This window comes from Vipera ursinii (genome assembly GCF_947247035.1).
Source record: "Vipera ursinii genome assembly, chromosome: 2".
Classification (NCBI taxonomy): Eukaryota; Metazoa; Chordata; class Lepidosauria; order Squamata; family Viperidae; genus Vipera; species Vipera ursinii.
Genome location: NC_139513.1, coordinates 84,823,643 through 84,839,188, shown reverse-complemented (window position 1 = coordinate 84,839,188; position 15,546 = coordinate 84,823,643). Strand labels below are relative to the sequence as shown.

At 38.9% G+C, this 15,546-nt stretch overlaps 1 protein-coding gene across 2 annotated transcripts in view; it reads right to left on the bottom strand.

Moving 5' to 3' along the window:
• FAM13B (family with sequence similarity 13 member B) overlaps nucleotides 1-8,233 on the bottom strand; it is a 72,410-nt gene extending 64,177 nt beyond the window's left edge. For both annotated transcript variants that reach the window (XM_083351732.1, XM_083351733.1), the window contains exon 1: nucleotides 7,941-8,233. The gene's annotated coding sequence lies outside the window, so the exon portion shown is untranslated. The remainder of the gene's footprint in view (nucleotides 1-7,940) is intronic.
• Between the last annotated feature and the right edge of the window lie 7,313 nt (nucleotides 8,234-15,546).

Below are 15,546 nucleotides of genomic sequence, written 5' to 3'. Positions count from 1 at the left end.
CTTTTTCACAAGGCAACTGGACTTTCTTGGAAGGTGGATGGTGGGGAATGGAAGGATTTCTACTCCTTGCAGAATGCAAATGACGAGCTGTCTGCACAGAGTATTAAATCCTTCCATTCCCTGCCATCCAGACAGAGCTTAAGACGTTTCTTGGATGAGAAGCGAAATGTCTTGAAAGAAAAACAAGAAAGTCCAGTTGCCTCATGAAAAAACACATTTGAGGTAAGTTGACTGTACAAAATTTGAACTCTAAATATAGCAAAATAGGGAAAGCATGCAAGCTTCTGTAATTCCTTCCAATTCTTTTACTAGAAGTGTAAAAGTGGTTTTACTAGAGGCATACTTTCTTCTGTATAAAAAAGTAATAGGTTGCCTGCGTGTTTTAGTCCCCTCCTTCTCGTTTATGGGTGTACTTGTCTATATGCATACACTGGGATTTACAAGGCAGTAAATGTACTGTACATTATTCTATGGGGATTAGGACCAGAGTGGAAAAGAGAGGGAAGTTGAAAATGGAAGAGTGGCAACCTGTGAGCAGCTACCTAACTGACTTCCCTATCATGATACATAGTTTGTCTTTCTCTATAGCCCACCCACCTACCCATTTTGAACTTATCTTTCTTTTGCCTTTCTTCCCCACCCACCACCCAGATTAGACTGGATTCAATTCCTATACTGAGGCTGGGGGAAAAATGAAAAAGCCAAGCGTTTTTTCAAATAATTGACTACTTGTTATTTCACGGACATATCCATGAGTAATGATAACAATAATACAGAAATGGTCTGCCATTGCCTTTGCATCAGATTTTTAAACTCCCAGTATAATTTCCTGCTGCTTTCTCATCTACTGAGTTTTTCAAGATCTGGCACAAAGCATTAGATACTGCTTAATAGTTGGGACAAAATCTAAAATATTTAACAATTAGAAATATAAAATCAAATTGCTTAGTAGCTAGTACAACATAGCAAAAAGCTTTAACAAAGGACAGTATTTTAAAAATAATTTTAAAAAGTACCTTTAGATGGAAGATTAATCAATTAGCTCAAACTTACTTTAAAAAATTATATTCAAACAATAAAATAATTACAGATAATCACAATTCCAGAAGAGAGAGTTACCAATAATTTAGTCCAAAAACAGTAGCTATAACTTTTATTCCACTGCATCCAAAGATACATTTTAAAGATTAGTACTTCAGGTGGTAAAATACTATTGAATGTAGCATGATATAAGGCAAATGGAATGGAATTCATTTTATTCTAAAATTCTTACCGTATATTTTTTCATGTGGAAAAATTATATGTAATTGTTAAGGTTTTTGCCATTATCATTCCCATACAAAACTCTAAAATTCTCCTAGAGTTCTGTCATTTCATTTTCAAACCAAATCATTTAATTACCTTTATTTGTAATTTCATACTCAGTCAGAAGCTCCATTTATCGTTTTCACTCACAATCCCATCGTATCAATTTGCATTTGTCTATTTTAGCAGTTCTTTGCCTTTCATTATATTCTCTGCAGTTTTTCCTCTATATACATATATATTATACACATATATACTGTATATGTGTGTGTGTATATATTTACACACAAACACACACAGTACATATTCCTACATTTTTGCAGGAATCAATCTCTTTTTTGTGTTTTTTTTCCCTTACTCAATGTAGCATAATGGTTAAGATATTAGACCAATTCTTAGAGGGTAAAGGGCCAGACTGATACCTTAAAAATAACTGCGGGCCACTATGGAATACTTGGCCTGGTGATCAGTTATCTGGTGGCTAGCAACATCATACAGCATTGGAGCTGGCACGATTCCTGAGGTCTGGAAATGTTGGAGGTCCTGGTGGCATGTCTTGAGGGAGGAAGTAGCTGCAAAAACCAAGGTGGCAGCAGCAGAACAATCATGGCAACAGCAGCATTTGGTGGCAATGGATTATTTTTCAAAAAACACTGAGGCTGCTTGTTATGCAGTATACTGCCCGTGTGTTGCGTAGGTGTGGATTAGACTACGAATGAAGAAATCAAGGTTCAATTCCAGCTTCAGGTATGAAAGCTGGTGACTCTGGTCACTCTTCTCAGGTAAAGCTTCCTCAGAGGGAGAAAAATAGAGCAGGGAATACTACCTTGAAGGGTTAGGGCTAGGAAAACTGAGATAAAAATCCACCGAATGAATAAATAAATCATTCCACCAAGCATTTTTCATACTTCCTTTAATATAACCTCATGTACTTCTGTGACATTCTGTAACATAATTTTCACTCTGTTCCAATCTACTTCCACACCTTATTCCTGAGCATCACATTAAATTTATTTCTGTTGGACAATTAATCTATCCCTTATTATCTTTTTATGCATAAACTATACTTGCTCCTCCTGCTGTTGTTCTACTTTCTTTAATCTCTTTCACTATATATTTATCATTCTTATACATTCCTGCATCTGTGAATGACTCATTTATATTCTCTTAATTGCTGTCTTTTATTCTCGCTCATTTATTCATAACAAATTAACTTTTTCTTCTAAATGTATTTAGAACTCCAATATCATCCTTGGTTCTTTCATTATCATCATTCAATAGAGGATACACGCAACTATCATCATCTTATAAATTTCCACATTCATATACACACACAATAGTAATTTATATTTTATCACATTCATTTTAGCTTCTTCATAACTAAATCTACATCTTCATTTCATGTATGTGTTCAGTAACTCCACCCTAAAAAGATTAAACCTCCATTCTTATATAAGATTTTTCTCTCTCAGGTTTCACAAACAAACAATATAATTATTTTTTCTTCTTAATTCATGTTCTTGGCCATTTATTTTTTTGCATTCCAAGTTGAAATCTATATTTTATAGTTATCTTTAAACGATCCCAGAAATGGGATGCCATCGTGGCATTGCTGTGAGGCTTTCATACATGTAATATTTATCAGTGATAGAGAATAGATGCATACAGTACTAAGTTTCCAGCCTAAGCCATAACCATGTCACATACAGCATTCCCTACTAATCATTAGTATCAGCCAATTTGGCAGATTTTTGTCCATTATGCAACATGCAGAGCCATAGTCTAGTTTGATTATGCTATTCGATGCATACTAGAATTAGAGACTACCACAATAATTTTTCCTGAATGTCACAATTTAGGGGATAGTATTAAGCAGGTACAATATAATGATGCATACCATGACAGTGACAGTGAATGGTATTAGTATGAACTGTTTCCTTATCTCATGGGGGTGGTTTTTTGGTTCATTCTTCTTCTTCTCTATCTTCTGCTCATCATTATCTACTATGAAACAGCATGGTAAGTACATGCCTGACATTACAAATAGACCTCGCTTAATGACTGGTTGCTTAATGACCATTTGAAGTTAACACAGACTCGGGAAAGGGTGCGTTACAGACTGTAAAACATTTCTGACTGCTGTAAAATATTGTATCAAACCCCATGATCACAGAAGATGGCCCAAAAAATATGGAGCCACCTGAATAGAATCTGGACAAGCCATGCCAGAACTAAGGCAACACTCTTTAAGTGGGGAATCGCTGAGAGACCGCAGTGCGACTTTTCACCAGAATAAACTATAACACATATAGTTCAAGAATGTCTCCTCGGGAAATTTCAAGGCAGCTGGGATGATCTCATTGCAACCACACCAGAAGCAGTTAAATAGTTAGCTTCCTTAGATAGTGAATTATAACATCTACCGTATCCCCCTGCAATTCTATGGCTCCATTTTATGGTGATTTTATTATGGTTTTACCTTAATTTGATATATTATTATATTATAGTAGTATCCACTTATCTTACACGTTTGCTGGTGCTTTAAACTAAATATCAGTGATTGCATCTGTAGATGCCATATACTAAGCCCCCATGATCATGTGACCCCATTTCAAATGCTTGGCAATTGGCCCACATTTACGTGTCCATGCTCACGAGACCACAATTTGTAACATTTTTGCCGTTTTTTTCTTAATAGTAGCAGTGATTTGCTTTATACAAAAACAGTAAAGCGAATCAGGACATACGTTATGTTGACCTGCTTAACAGTCACAACTTGCAACCAAAATTCCAGACATAATTGTAGTTGTAAATCAAGGCCTATCTGTAATAAAGTTTCCTCTTCTATCATGAAAAATGATAATTCAAGGTCTCAGTAGGCCTTACTCAACATTTTCAGAGGCTATGTTAAGCCCTCAAGTTGTACATTTCAGAGAAATATAAAGAAAACAAGGAAAAAAGTAAATAGACAAAACTGATGTGGGGAATAATATTTCAAGGAAACCTCTGAGCCCTATTCTGAAGTATATGAGGAGGCATAGTGAATGGTATGCATATAAAATTGATTTAGCTATCTTTTTTAATGCATCTTTACTATTTTTATAAATCACTCAAAGCAGCAAAGAAACCTTAATACTACTTCTACCTATTTTCCCCAGCAACAACAACCCTATGAAGGAGTTGGATTGGGAGACCATCACTGATATGTGTACAGTTTTTAATAATTTCCATAATAGTATTAAGACTTTTTGTATTACACTGTTCCATTTGATTTAAAATCTCCTCTACAAGAGGTTACTTGCCTCATCTAAACATTGCTATTTGCTATAATTTCAAAAGGTTTTACTTCTCACAGAACTACACACTCCTCTACCCATTCCCTTGTATTCTGGGTTCTTCTCATCCTCCATAGCCAACAAACAATTTAGATGTTTCCCAGTCTCAAGAACCTTGTAATATAAGACTAATAAAATACACACTTGAAATAGGTTGTGTTTTTAATTATATTCTTTATCTTCTTCTACAAATGATTTTTAAAGACCATATAAGCATTTCACTGTAACTCTTATTCTAGCATGCTGAACACTAATTGCAACATATTCATCTGCGCAGATATACAATATTCAGATCTGAAGCAGAATGTTTCATATCTGGCACTGACATGTTCACTGTACCGGCCAGAGGCTCCTTAAAGGAGCTGCATCTAAGGAATTACTGGACACCTCAGATACATCATTACTTTGAATTCAATGTGGTGCTTCACAATATGTTCTTTTCATGAAGGAAATTCATCTGCATTATTTGTATCAGCATATTTCCTGATAAAAATTCTTCAAGAAAGCAATAAATTAAAGAGATTTTTGTTGTCAAGAATGATCTCTTCTAAAACAAAGAAAACACTTTGCAGAATTTCAAAGAACATGAAGCAAGTTACTGGACATGATTTAAGCTATTGCAGAAGCTAAGCAATATTCTCTGCCCCCCCCCCTTCCCCAAGGCATTGAGGATTCCAGCCCAGGCATCAAATGCCCTTCCCACTATGTAGCAACTGAGGCAGGAAGAAGAGAGGGAGAAAATGAGCCACAGAGCCACAACTTCTCTACTGCCATTAAAGTAACAGGCCTCAAACATGCAAGGTCTCAGGAGAAGAACAAGAGATCAGTGAGCAGGAACCACTGGGAAAGTCAGGAGGGCTTCCATGAGCTCTGTTTCCACCACAAGGATCACCTGTTCTGGTTGTGCTTCCAGGCAATCTGTAGCAGAGTAGCAGCTCTTTTCTCAGTTGCTCCATCCTTCCTTCAGCACTGGTATTCTACTACGAGGTAGTAGAATATTGGGGCCTTGTCCAAGCAACCATGTTTATTGGAGGAATGGGGCAAGGCAGCTGCCCAGCACTATTTGGGCCCTCATCTACTGTATTTCTTCCCTACTGCATTCTTTACTTGACTCTATTAACAATTCTGAACTAACTGGCTTTTGAAGCGTCTTCCTTTCATCCTAAAGTATTGCCCCATGCTATATTTTTCTTGGGAGTTTTCATATTACTTCTTAAAAGTATGCTTGTATTACTTTTTCATTTTAAGTCAGTTTATTTTTAAGGAAAAAATAACATAGCTCACAATATTAAGCCTATCTAATTTATTTTTATAACCCATTTAAAAATTTCTCAATAATTAGTAATAATAATCACACTATAATAGAAAGCCTGAGTTCAGATGTTACATATAGGATAAAATACCCATCCAACAATAAGAAAAAAATAAAAATAAAAGAAAAGAAACTCTTGTAGAATTTTGAGTAAATACATGCAGTTCTCACTTTATGTGGTAGACAAGACTGCAGCAGGTACATGGTGTTATGCCAGTGGCTACTGCAGGAAACATTTCAAGGGCAGATAGCATTCTTGCATTTTTAAACATCCATGAACATGCACTTGGGAGCATGCCCAACATTGTTCACATTAACTGATATCAGCATTGTTCATTTAAAAGAAGTATTTAAGGTTTAGTTCAGAGAAACAGTGTTACTTAAAATAGCTGCAGTAACAGCCTAGGTTTCCATTGCTCCTAGTACTGTATTCCTGAGTTTTGTTCTTAATATTTGGGATGAAAAAGCAAAATTATATAATGAAAACAGCAATGGCTATTGTATTTCTATTTTCTGCTTGAGGCTGAGAAAGTAGAAATACCATGTGCTATACTGCTGTACATCCCTATTATTGCCAGCTAAATCTCATGACATCTTAAATCCCATACCCCTGTACTTTCTGATATGTTTTCTTAACAGGGACAGTGAATATAGACCTCTCATTTCTATACACCTTCCTGAATCATGTCATTGCTTTAAACGTCTGAATAAAAGAGGGCCAAACTCAATGATAACTTGATGGTTATCAGACCAAATTATCACTGCTCAGTAAAGAATAAATTAAGAACTCAGGATAAGTTTTCTTGGATAGATATCAATTTCACAAGCTTGGGAAACCAGCTTCAAATCAGATCGTAAATAAATTTTGTGCATTTGCCTAAGGATCAGATCATCCCAGAAAACCTACGAGAGGTTCTGTTATACTCAAACCAAGATACCTAGAACATGCCATAACACTTTCCTGCAGATAATGATCGGTAACAGAAAAACGTGAATGCTATTGCAGTCCTCCTTAATCAATGCTTGATAAGTTGTCTTAGACCAAGAATCATAAACACCTTATCTACATTGGATTTAACTGATCCTTACAAATTATATTGTCTTCCAGCAGCGCTGATGTAACATTCAACTTGACTTCAATTAGTCATACGGTTCTATTTTGTCCTGAGAGGATTTTTTTTCCCCCTCTCCGCTGCACCTGCTCTCTGTTTATGACACCTGATCCTGAATTACAGAGGTTAATCTGTAGGAGTCGGATGAGACAGGGTTGTAAATGTTTGCGATGTGGGAAATACCATTATTCCCAACCCCAGGATCCTAGTTCCAGAGGAAAGAAAAAAAAAAGGGCGGGCGATGGGAGTTAATAACCCCTATCCGATTTCCACGATCAAGCAAGTACATAACCGGAATGCCAGCCCAGAATCCCATTCTCGACCACTGTTGTTATTTGCTGTTAACCGCAGCTGTCCTCAAATGTTTCTAGCCCGCCCGTGGCAACAGGAAGCATTCGCCGGGCTGATCTTGCAAAGGAACACCGTTCCCCTCACGGTTGAGATCTAAGTAGCTATCGCTCCAACTTCTCTACAAAAGTCTCTTAAATCAGGGGTCTTCAAACTTGGCCCTTTTATGACTTGTGGACTTCAACTCCCAGAATTCCTCAGCCAGCTTTGCTGGCTGAGGAATTCTGGGAGTTGAAGTCCACAAGTCATAAAAGGGCCAAGTTTGAAGACCCCCTGCTCTAAATCACAACAGCCATCCCACAGCAGAGCGACCCCACCCCACCCCCGCTTCCACGGGGAAAGGCTGCCTGCCGAACGGGCCTTTCCGATCCCACCGGCCCCGTTGAGCAGCGAGCCTCCGAAGAGCCCCGGAGCCGCAACCGCCCCTTCCCCGCATCCCTTCTTGTCCTCGTCGTTTCAGCTCCCTCCGCCTCCCCACCATCGCCGCCGCCGCCGCCGCGGCGCGCATGCGCGCCTCAATTCCCTCACCGTTGCCGGGTGACTCTCCCCTCGGCCCTCAGTTTCAGCAGCAGGTTCCTCCGGCTTTTTCCTTTCGAGGGCCCGGCTGGACGAGGTCCCGCTCGGCTCGTCAGGGCTGGTCCTCGAGCGGCGTCAGCCGAGGGGAACAAGCGTGAAGCTGCCGTCCCGGTCTCGGCCCCGCCCCTGGAGGCCAAATAAATGCACGGTCCCTGGCGCGCCACCGAGAAACCCTCGCTCCCCGTAGCGCGAGCTCCCCGGCTGACGGACTCGTCGAAGTGTAGCGGCAAAATAGCAGCAGAGAGCCGCCGCCTGGAGAAGGAAGTGACGTCAGCCCTGATTGGCAGGGAAGGCCGAAGGGCTCGCGAAGCCCTTCTCTCCCGCCCCTTTGGATGGGAAGTGACGTTCCCCAGGCCCTGCGAAGGAATCATAAAGGGAGAGGCGGGCTTAGGGAAGCCGTGTATGTCAATCATGGCTCGGGCGGAGCCAGGGTGGGTGTGGTCAAGGGATTGTGGAGGCGCCCAGAGCGAGGCTGGGGTTTTATTTTATTTATTTATTTTAATTCCATTTATATCCCGCCCTTCTCCGAAGACTCAGGAGCCTTTCCTGCACTGACCGCCCTTGGTTGATAGCTCGGGCTTAGGGTTGGGAATTGATGGTCTTGCTTGGTTGCAATGATGAGGAACGTGTCAGCTACGGAATTTCTGAGGTGCAACCGACTTGAGAAGAGTAGGGAAAAAACAGTCCCTCCTCATCCCCTATCTACTGTTGTTGAAGGAAACAAACCCAACAAAAAACCCTGCCATCTTTTTGTGTTGTGATTATGTCAAGTTGGTGTGGGTTCCTAAGTGACCAGCTAGATTTTTGTCCATGAGAATCTGTCCCTAACCTGGTCTAAGGGTGTACTCATCACTGTTGTTCCCAGTAGAGCAGGGGTCTTCAAACTTGGCCCTTTTATGACTTGTGGACTTCAACTCCCAGAATTCCTCAGCCAGGCATGCTGGCTGAGGAATTCTGGGAGTTGAAGTCCGCAAGTCATAAAAGGGCCAAGTTTGAAGACCCCTGCAGTAGAGCCTTTTCCAAAGCAGTGTACTAGCAATTGGTGTGGTAGGGGTTGTCTTGGCAGTTTTCATTTATTCCTACACTGCTTTGCCATCCAGAAGCATCCGGAGTGACTTATAAGGAAGTCATGAGCATCTTTTTTAAAAAATTCCATTTATATCCCGCCCTTCTCCGAAGACTCAGGGCGGCTTACAAGCTTAGCAGTAGCCTTCATTCTATGTATATGCCTGCTTATTAGGGCTTTCACACACACCCCAAGCGGCATTATTACAAAGTCAGCTTAATTGCCCCCAACAATCTGGGTCCTCATTTTACCTACCTCGGAAGGATGGAAGGCTGAGTCAACCTTGAGCCTGGCGGGATGCGAACCTGCACTAATTGCAGGCAGCTGGTGTTACTTAAGGAGGCATTAGCCCACTGCTCCACCAAGGCTCCTATCCTAAATCAGGGGTCCCCAACCACCACCACCACCCCCGATCCGTGGACTGATACCACGCATGCCAGCAGCTGGTCCACACAAACAAGCAAAGCCTCATCCGTGGGATGCAGACAGCACACAAAACCATGCACTCTCCGGTCCGTGGAAAAAACTTTCCACGGAACTGGTCCCTGGTGCCCAAAAGGTTGGGGACCTCTGACTTAAATGAAACTATTTGTAACACAAAGCCACACTATTCTCTTGCTGTTTTATGCCAGCTAAAAATGACCAATTGATTACAGCTTATATCCTCTTCAAAGCCTTGTGACATCACAGTCAAACTTGATGAAAAGAGTTTTCATGACATTTCTAACAAGGACTCAAAAATAATACTGCCTGAATCCTGGAAAACTGTTGTCATAATAAACAAAACTGAAGAAGATGGACTTGTGGATTGTTATGGCAAAACTACTTTTTCCCCTGGCCCATCTCCATCCATTGGCAAACCTTGACCTAGAAAATGGGTGTGCTGGCAGTTCTGTGTGATCAGACAGCAGAAGATTTCCTCCACTAGGATTAACTTAACCTTAACCAATTTGGCCAATTTTTCTGTTAATTTTTTTTATTACTTAGTGAAAGGTGTATAATAAATTACTATGCCATTGCTTTGATTTTGAAATAAAACTTAGTACGTGAGCATTCAATATAAGCTTTTTTCAATTTTAAGTAAAACTAAAAACAATTTGCATACTAATTACAACTTTGAAACTGGCATTGTATTGATAAATTATGTTTTAGTGTCATCAAACAGTGCAGGTTAAAAACAACATGAGTTCATGACTTGATTCAGCAGACATCTACAGTAAGAAAAGAAAGTGCAAGATGGTTTATTTTTCAGCTCATTTACTTGAAAGTATATATATAATTGAAATCCATAGGGTATATTTGTTTATTAAATCTATATGCCATCTACCTCACTATCGAGGGTTTGTGATAATTTTAACAATTCTGATGTATTGGCACTTGATTAATTTGTGTGTCTACCGCTCATCTACAGATCTTTACTGAATGAATAAGTTATAGTCCAATATAAGTCAAATATCTCTAACAAGCCAGGAGAACCTTTACTTAATCTGCTTGCTGTGTTTATGTACTTTCTTTCTGCTGAGGCACTTTGGCCATTTATAACTTAATTACTGCCGTACATTCAAAAGCACAAGCAGAAGTGTAAGAACTAGAACAGCCACATCCTTTAGAAGGCTGACAGAGCTGTTTCAAAGGCTGCTCCCAGCTGAATGCACATCTCTGCACAGACAGCACATTCTGCCACAAAGGGTAGCTTTGTGGGCAGGCGCAGATAGTCGAGAACAGCCTGCTTTAAGCCTTCAAAAGACACAGCAGCTTTAATGCTTTGAGGATTGTAACGTGCTCATAGGCTTTGCAAAGCATTCCCCTTGCTTTGTAGAATAAAACTGCAAAATTATCACATGCTTTAGCACTTTTCAGAGCCTGATAGCATGGACTTTCTGACCTAGGATGCTTTTTCACTTCCACTCAGCGCACAATCTTCTGATACATAGTTGTTGAGAGGGAATTTCAATAGAATGTGCTTGCTGTTTGTCGCAATCAAAACAAGAGTTTTCTGGCAACAGTTAATTTAGCTATTAACATTGGCTATACTTCCTCTTATTTCAGATGGTGTTTATTTTTACATTATAGTTTCACTATCCACCAACTATGAATGTTTGGGTGTGTACCTAACTCAGGATAAATTGACTTGGATTTGTTCTGAAATATTCAGTTCTCTAGAATCCTACATGTCATATAAAAATTGATATATACTGCTCAAAAAAATAAAGGGAACACTTAAACAACACAATGTACTGTATTTAATAGTAGGATGTCTTATTTTGTGTTCCCTTTATTTTTTTGAGCAGTATATTTTATGCACGTTGACCAGGGAGCGCTTGCCCAAATAATGCCTTAAGTGAATACAACCATTAAACAAATTATTAATATTAAAGGTTTGCATGAAAATGTATAAACTGATTTCAGAAAAGCTGTGTATGAGACGTAGTTAATCCTTACTACTAGGAAATTCCAAGGCTATGGGCAACATTGGGAGATATACTGTACAGTATATATGTATATGTATCTGTGTATTTATTTATGTATGTATCTATATGTGCAATACTTCCAGAAGAAGTAATGCTAAACCATTTTTGCGTTGTTGCCAAAGAAACTACAAGTAACCTTCCACTTGCAACCATTTAACAACCGTTCAAAGTTACAACAATGCTGAAAAATGCTGACTTACAACCAGTTCTTGCACTTTTAACTATCACAGTAACCCCACAGTCATGTGATCAGAATTTGGATGCATGGGAATTGGCATGTATTGATGCAGCACCCTGAGGTTACATGATCACCATTTGCAACTTTCTCGGGCTTCCAAAATGCAAACAATCACATAATTCACTTAACAGCAGCAAAAAAAGTCATACAATTGGATGCGACTCACTTAGCTATGGTGTCATCAGTAAACTATTCCTTACCTAAAATGATCTTAAATTTTAGGAATAAGAGATGAGAAAGTTGCAAGCTCTACAAAATAATACCATTTGATTAGTGGTTAGGAAGATTTGTTATTTAATTAACAAAGCTGTTCTGGAATCATTTTGACTAAAGAGGAAAATAAAATGAGAGATTAAATAGCTAATCATATCCTATAATCCTAATTTAAAATTGTCCACTAATCCCACAAAACTATAACTATGGGTTGTTGTTGTTGTTTAACCTAGCATGCCTTACTCTGCTTCTGTCCAAAACATTTAATTGTTTCATTCTTTTAAGCTACAAATGGATTTCATGGCCAATGCAGTAAGTATGTGGTGCTAATCACATTCCTCTTTGTACAGCCTTTAAAAAGTGCATCTTGGATAGGCTGGATGAGCTGAGGGTGGGGTGGCCTTTGATACGTCTTGAAGAGGACTGGCAGAGATAAACAGCCATCTGCATTAGGGCTTCCGCAGCAAGACAAAGGCACTACAGTTTTAACTCCAGCAAATCCAGCTTGCCAGTGACAAGCCCAGGAACCGAAGGACAGAGGTCAGCAACATGGAGCAACAGGAGCCACGTGCTGCCTCTTCGACAAACTCGTGATTCATTGTCTTCGTGGCTGGGAACTTATTTCTGTTTCCAAGTTGAGATATTTATCCTGGCAATAAAACAGAACAAATGACACAGGGAATAAGAGCCTTTCTTGCAAGATGATCACCTTGTTCTGTTTTCTTAGGCTTCATGCAAAAATATGAAACAATCTGACATTTCTAGCACTCAGCTGTATCCAGCAGATATAAAGACCTTTTATTCACCATAGGAATTGAGCGATATAATTCCTGTATTAACTTATTCTGAATTCTAAACTCTCAAGCTTTCATTTACTAAGAATAATATGTGCAACCGTAGTTCGAATGTGTGTTGCTCCAAAGTAACACTAGTGTGAATGTAAACCATTTCCATGAGCTTATTGACTTAAAGTGATTGATAAAGCAAAATGCTTGCTTTACTTAAGGCCTCATTGTTTGGTTTCAAAGATAAGTCTCCTACTTTTTCCCTAAAGAAAAACTTCATTGTAATTCTTTGTCACTTTTACACATATTATCTATAACACTTACAAAAAGAATACTTCCTTATTATTCACCTTCTGATTATACTAGAGGTTGTAAATATCATGGAGCAAATACAGTCAAGAAAATAGAGCACAATATTCTGCAGGACCACTGAAATGCCAGTACTATTTTTAAAAAAACCTGTATTGCAGGTTTGGAATTCTGTTTTTTAACTGAATGGGTCAAAGTATATTAGCCTAGACTTAAAATACATTGCATCTTCAGATCACTACTCTCCTCAATAACTTGATTACTCTTTTCTAGACATACCATATCTAGACTGAAAATTTCTCCAGCTCTTTGTTGCAATCTAATGGTCATATGGATTTCTGCAATCCAAGTATGCCCAGTCTTGCAAAATGTCTGCCTATTCTCGTTTCCGCAGGCTGACACTTTACTGATTTTCAGTGCACTCATATGATTAATAACGTGTGCATAATATACTATATTATATACCATGACTGCACCATTGACTGGGAATTTCAGGCCATTTATTACACACTAACTCTGAGAAAGATGAGAAACCTTTTCAGTTTAAGGCATTTATGCATTTAGGAAGAAAATATGTATTTATTCATGTTTTGTGCATTACTTTATTTAGATGGAATCATGGAACCTGAAATGCATAAATTAAAAAGGTCCTTGCCAGGATAAGAAATTTTATCCAGCCATTAGGTGACTGATTTTCAAAATACTTTCCAAAAGTCACATGGCTAAATGTAGGAACTAGTTCAGAGGATCAAAGGGTGACAAGAAAGCAGTTCATTACAAAAATAAGGACCAGGTAGAAACTATCTCCTCCATCCCAAACCAAAAGAGAGTTTATAGTTTATCATCTACCTTCTCATATTTAATACAAGTTGCTAAATACATGAAAATACAATTCTCAAAGGATGCATTTGTGGAATTAAGGAAATTCTTTAAAGACTATAGCAAAGTACAAAAATTGAAAGTTCCCTGATCCTGCTGCATTAGGTACAAAATGGATAATAAATTTACTGATATATAATATAATTAATAATTATTTATTATAATTATAATAACCACATCCTGGGGAGAAAGATACCATTTTGGAAAACATTACACATTTGAAATATCTGTGTAGCTTGATTCCTTAACTACTTCGTCAAACTGTCACTAAAGTTTATACAGTACATTGTTTTGGTTTAATCTATAAATCCCATCTTATATGTTTCTATTCAGAAATGCTATAAATTCAAGCCAACATAAGAATAGCTCTGCAGGAATACATCAAGAACCATTCTGATCAACATTTCTATAATATGCAAAAGGTGCATATGCAGATGTATCTTCCTTGCCATTGTTCTCTTGCCACAGGATTTCAAAGGCATGATGCCCATCACACAGAGGGAGCCTTAAGTCAAGAGCAATAGCTTTTGACATACCTGCCCTCCATAATTTTTGGATTTTTAAGGTCATCTAAATTAATGACCATCACTTCATATGCTGCATGAAGCAGTGCTGATTTTGCCCTCCAATAAATTTCATGGGATGATGCTTGGTTGTAATATTTTGAGAAAAAGAGACAAACTCTTCCCAATCTGCTATTTCCATTCCATGGATGATTACATACGTTTCAATCATCACCTTTTTTCCCCAAGATGAAAAATTGCAAACCTCCTAGCATTCTCTCACAATTCTGAGCCTTCTCCCACTTTGTTATGTAAAGAACTATATCCCAAAGTCTGTGATTAGACAACCAACAATCCTAATTCCAGCCTGATCCAGAAGATGAATTCCATTCTCATTCACCATTCATTTTCTAAGTGGCTGGAGATCAGTTAAGAAAATAATTCTTTGTGCATGGTCTGGAATATATTATTTTTATATACATGTATTTATAGCAGATTATTAATTCCTACCTGAACCTTTATTTAAAACCTCAAGGGCGAAAGGAGACAGTAGCAGCAGCAACAGCAGCAGCAGTAGTAGTTAACTATATCCCAAACAAGACCCAGATGGTTGAATTGTCAGATGCCTTGCTTCTAAGTGCTGTTGGTAAGCATCAGATCTATTCAAAATAAAACTTCGATCATTTATCCTAATGATCATGTAGATTGATTTGGCATGATTTAGCCTAAGGGACGCGGTGGCTCAGTAGGTTAGGACGCTGAGCTTGTCGATCTGAAGGTCGGCAGTTTGGCGGGTCGAATCCCGAGTGCCGCGTAACAGAGTGAGCGCCTGTTACTCGTCCCAGCTTCTGCCAACCTAGCAGTTTGAAAGCACGTAAAAATGCAAGTAGAAAAATAGGGACCACTACGGTGGGAAGGTAACAGCGTTCCGTGCGCCTTTGGCGTCTAGTCATGCCGGCCACATGACCACGGAGACTTCCTCGGACAAGCGCTGGCTCTTCGGCTTTGAAACGGAGATGAGCACTGGCCCCTAGAGTTGGAAACGACTAGCACGCATGTGCGGGGGAACCTTTACCTTTACCTTTACCTAGCCT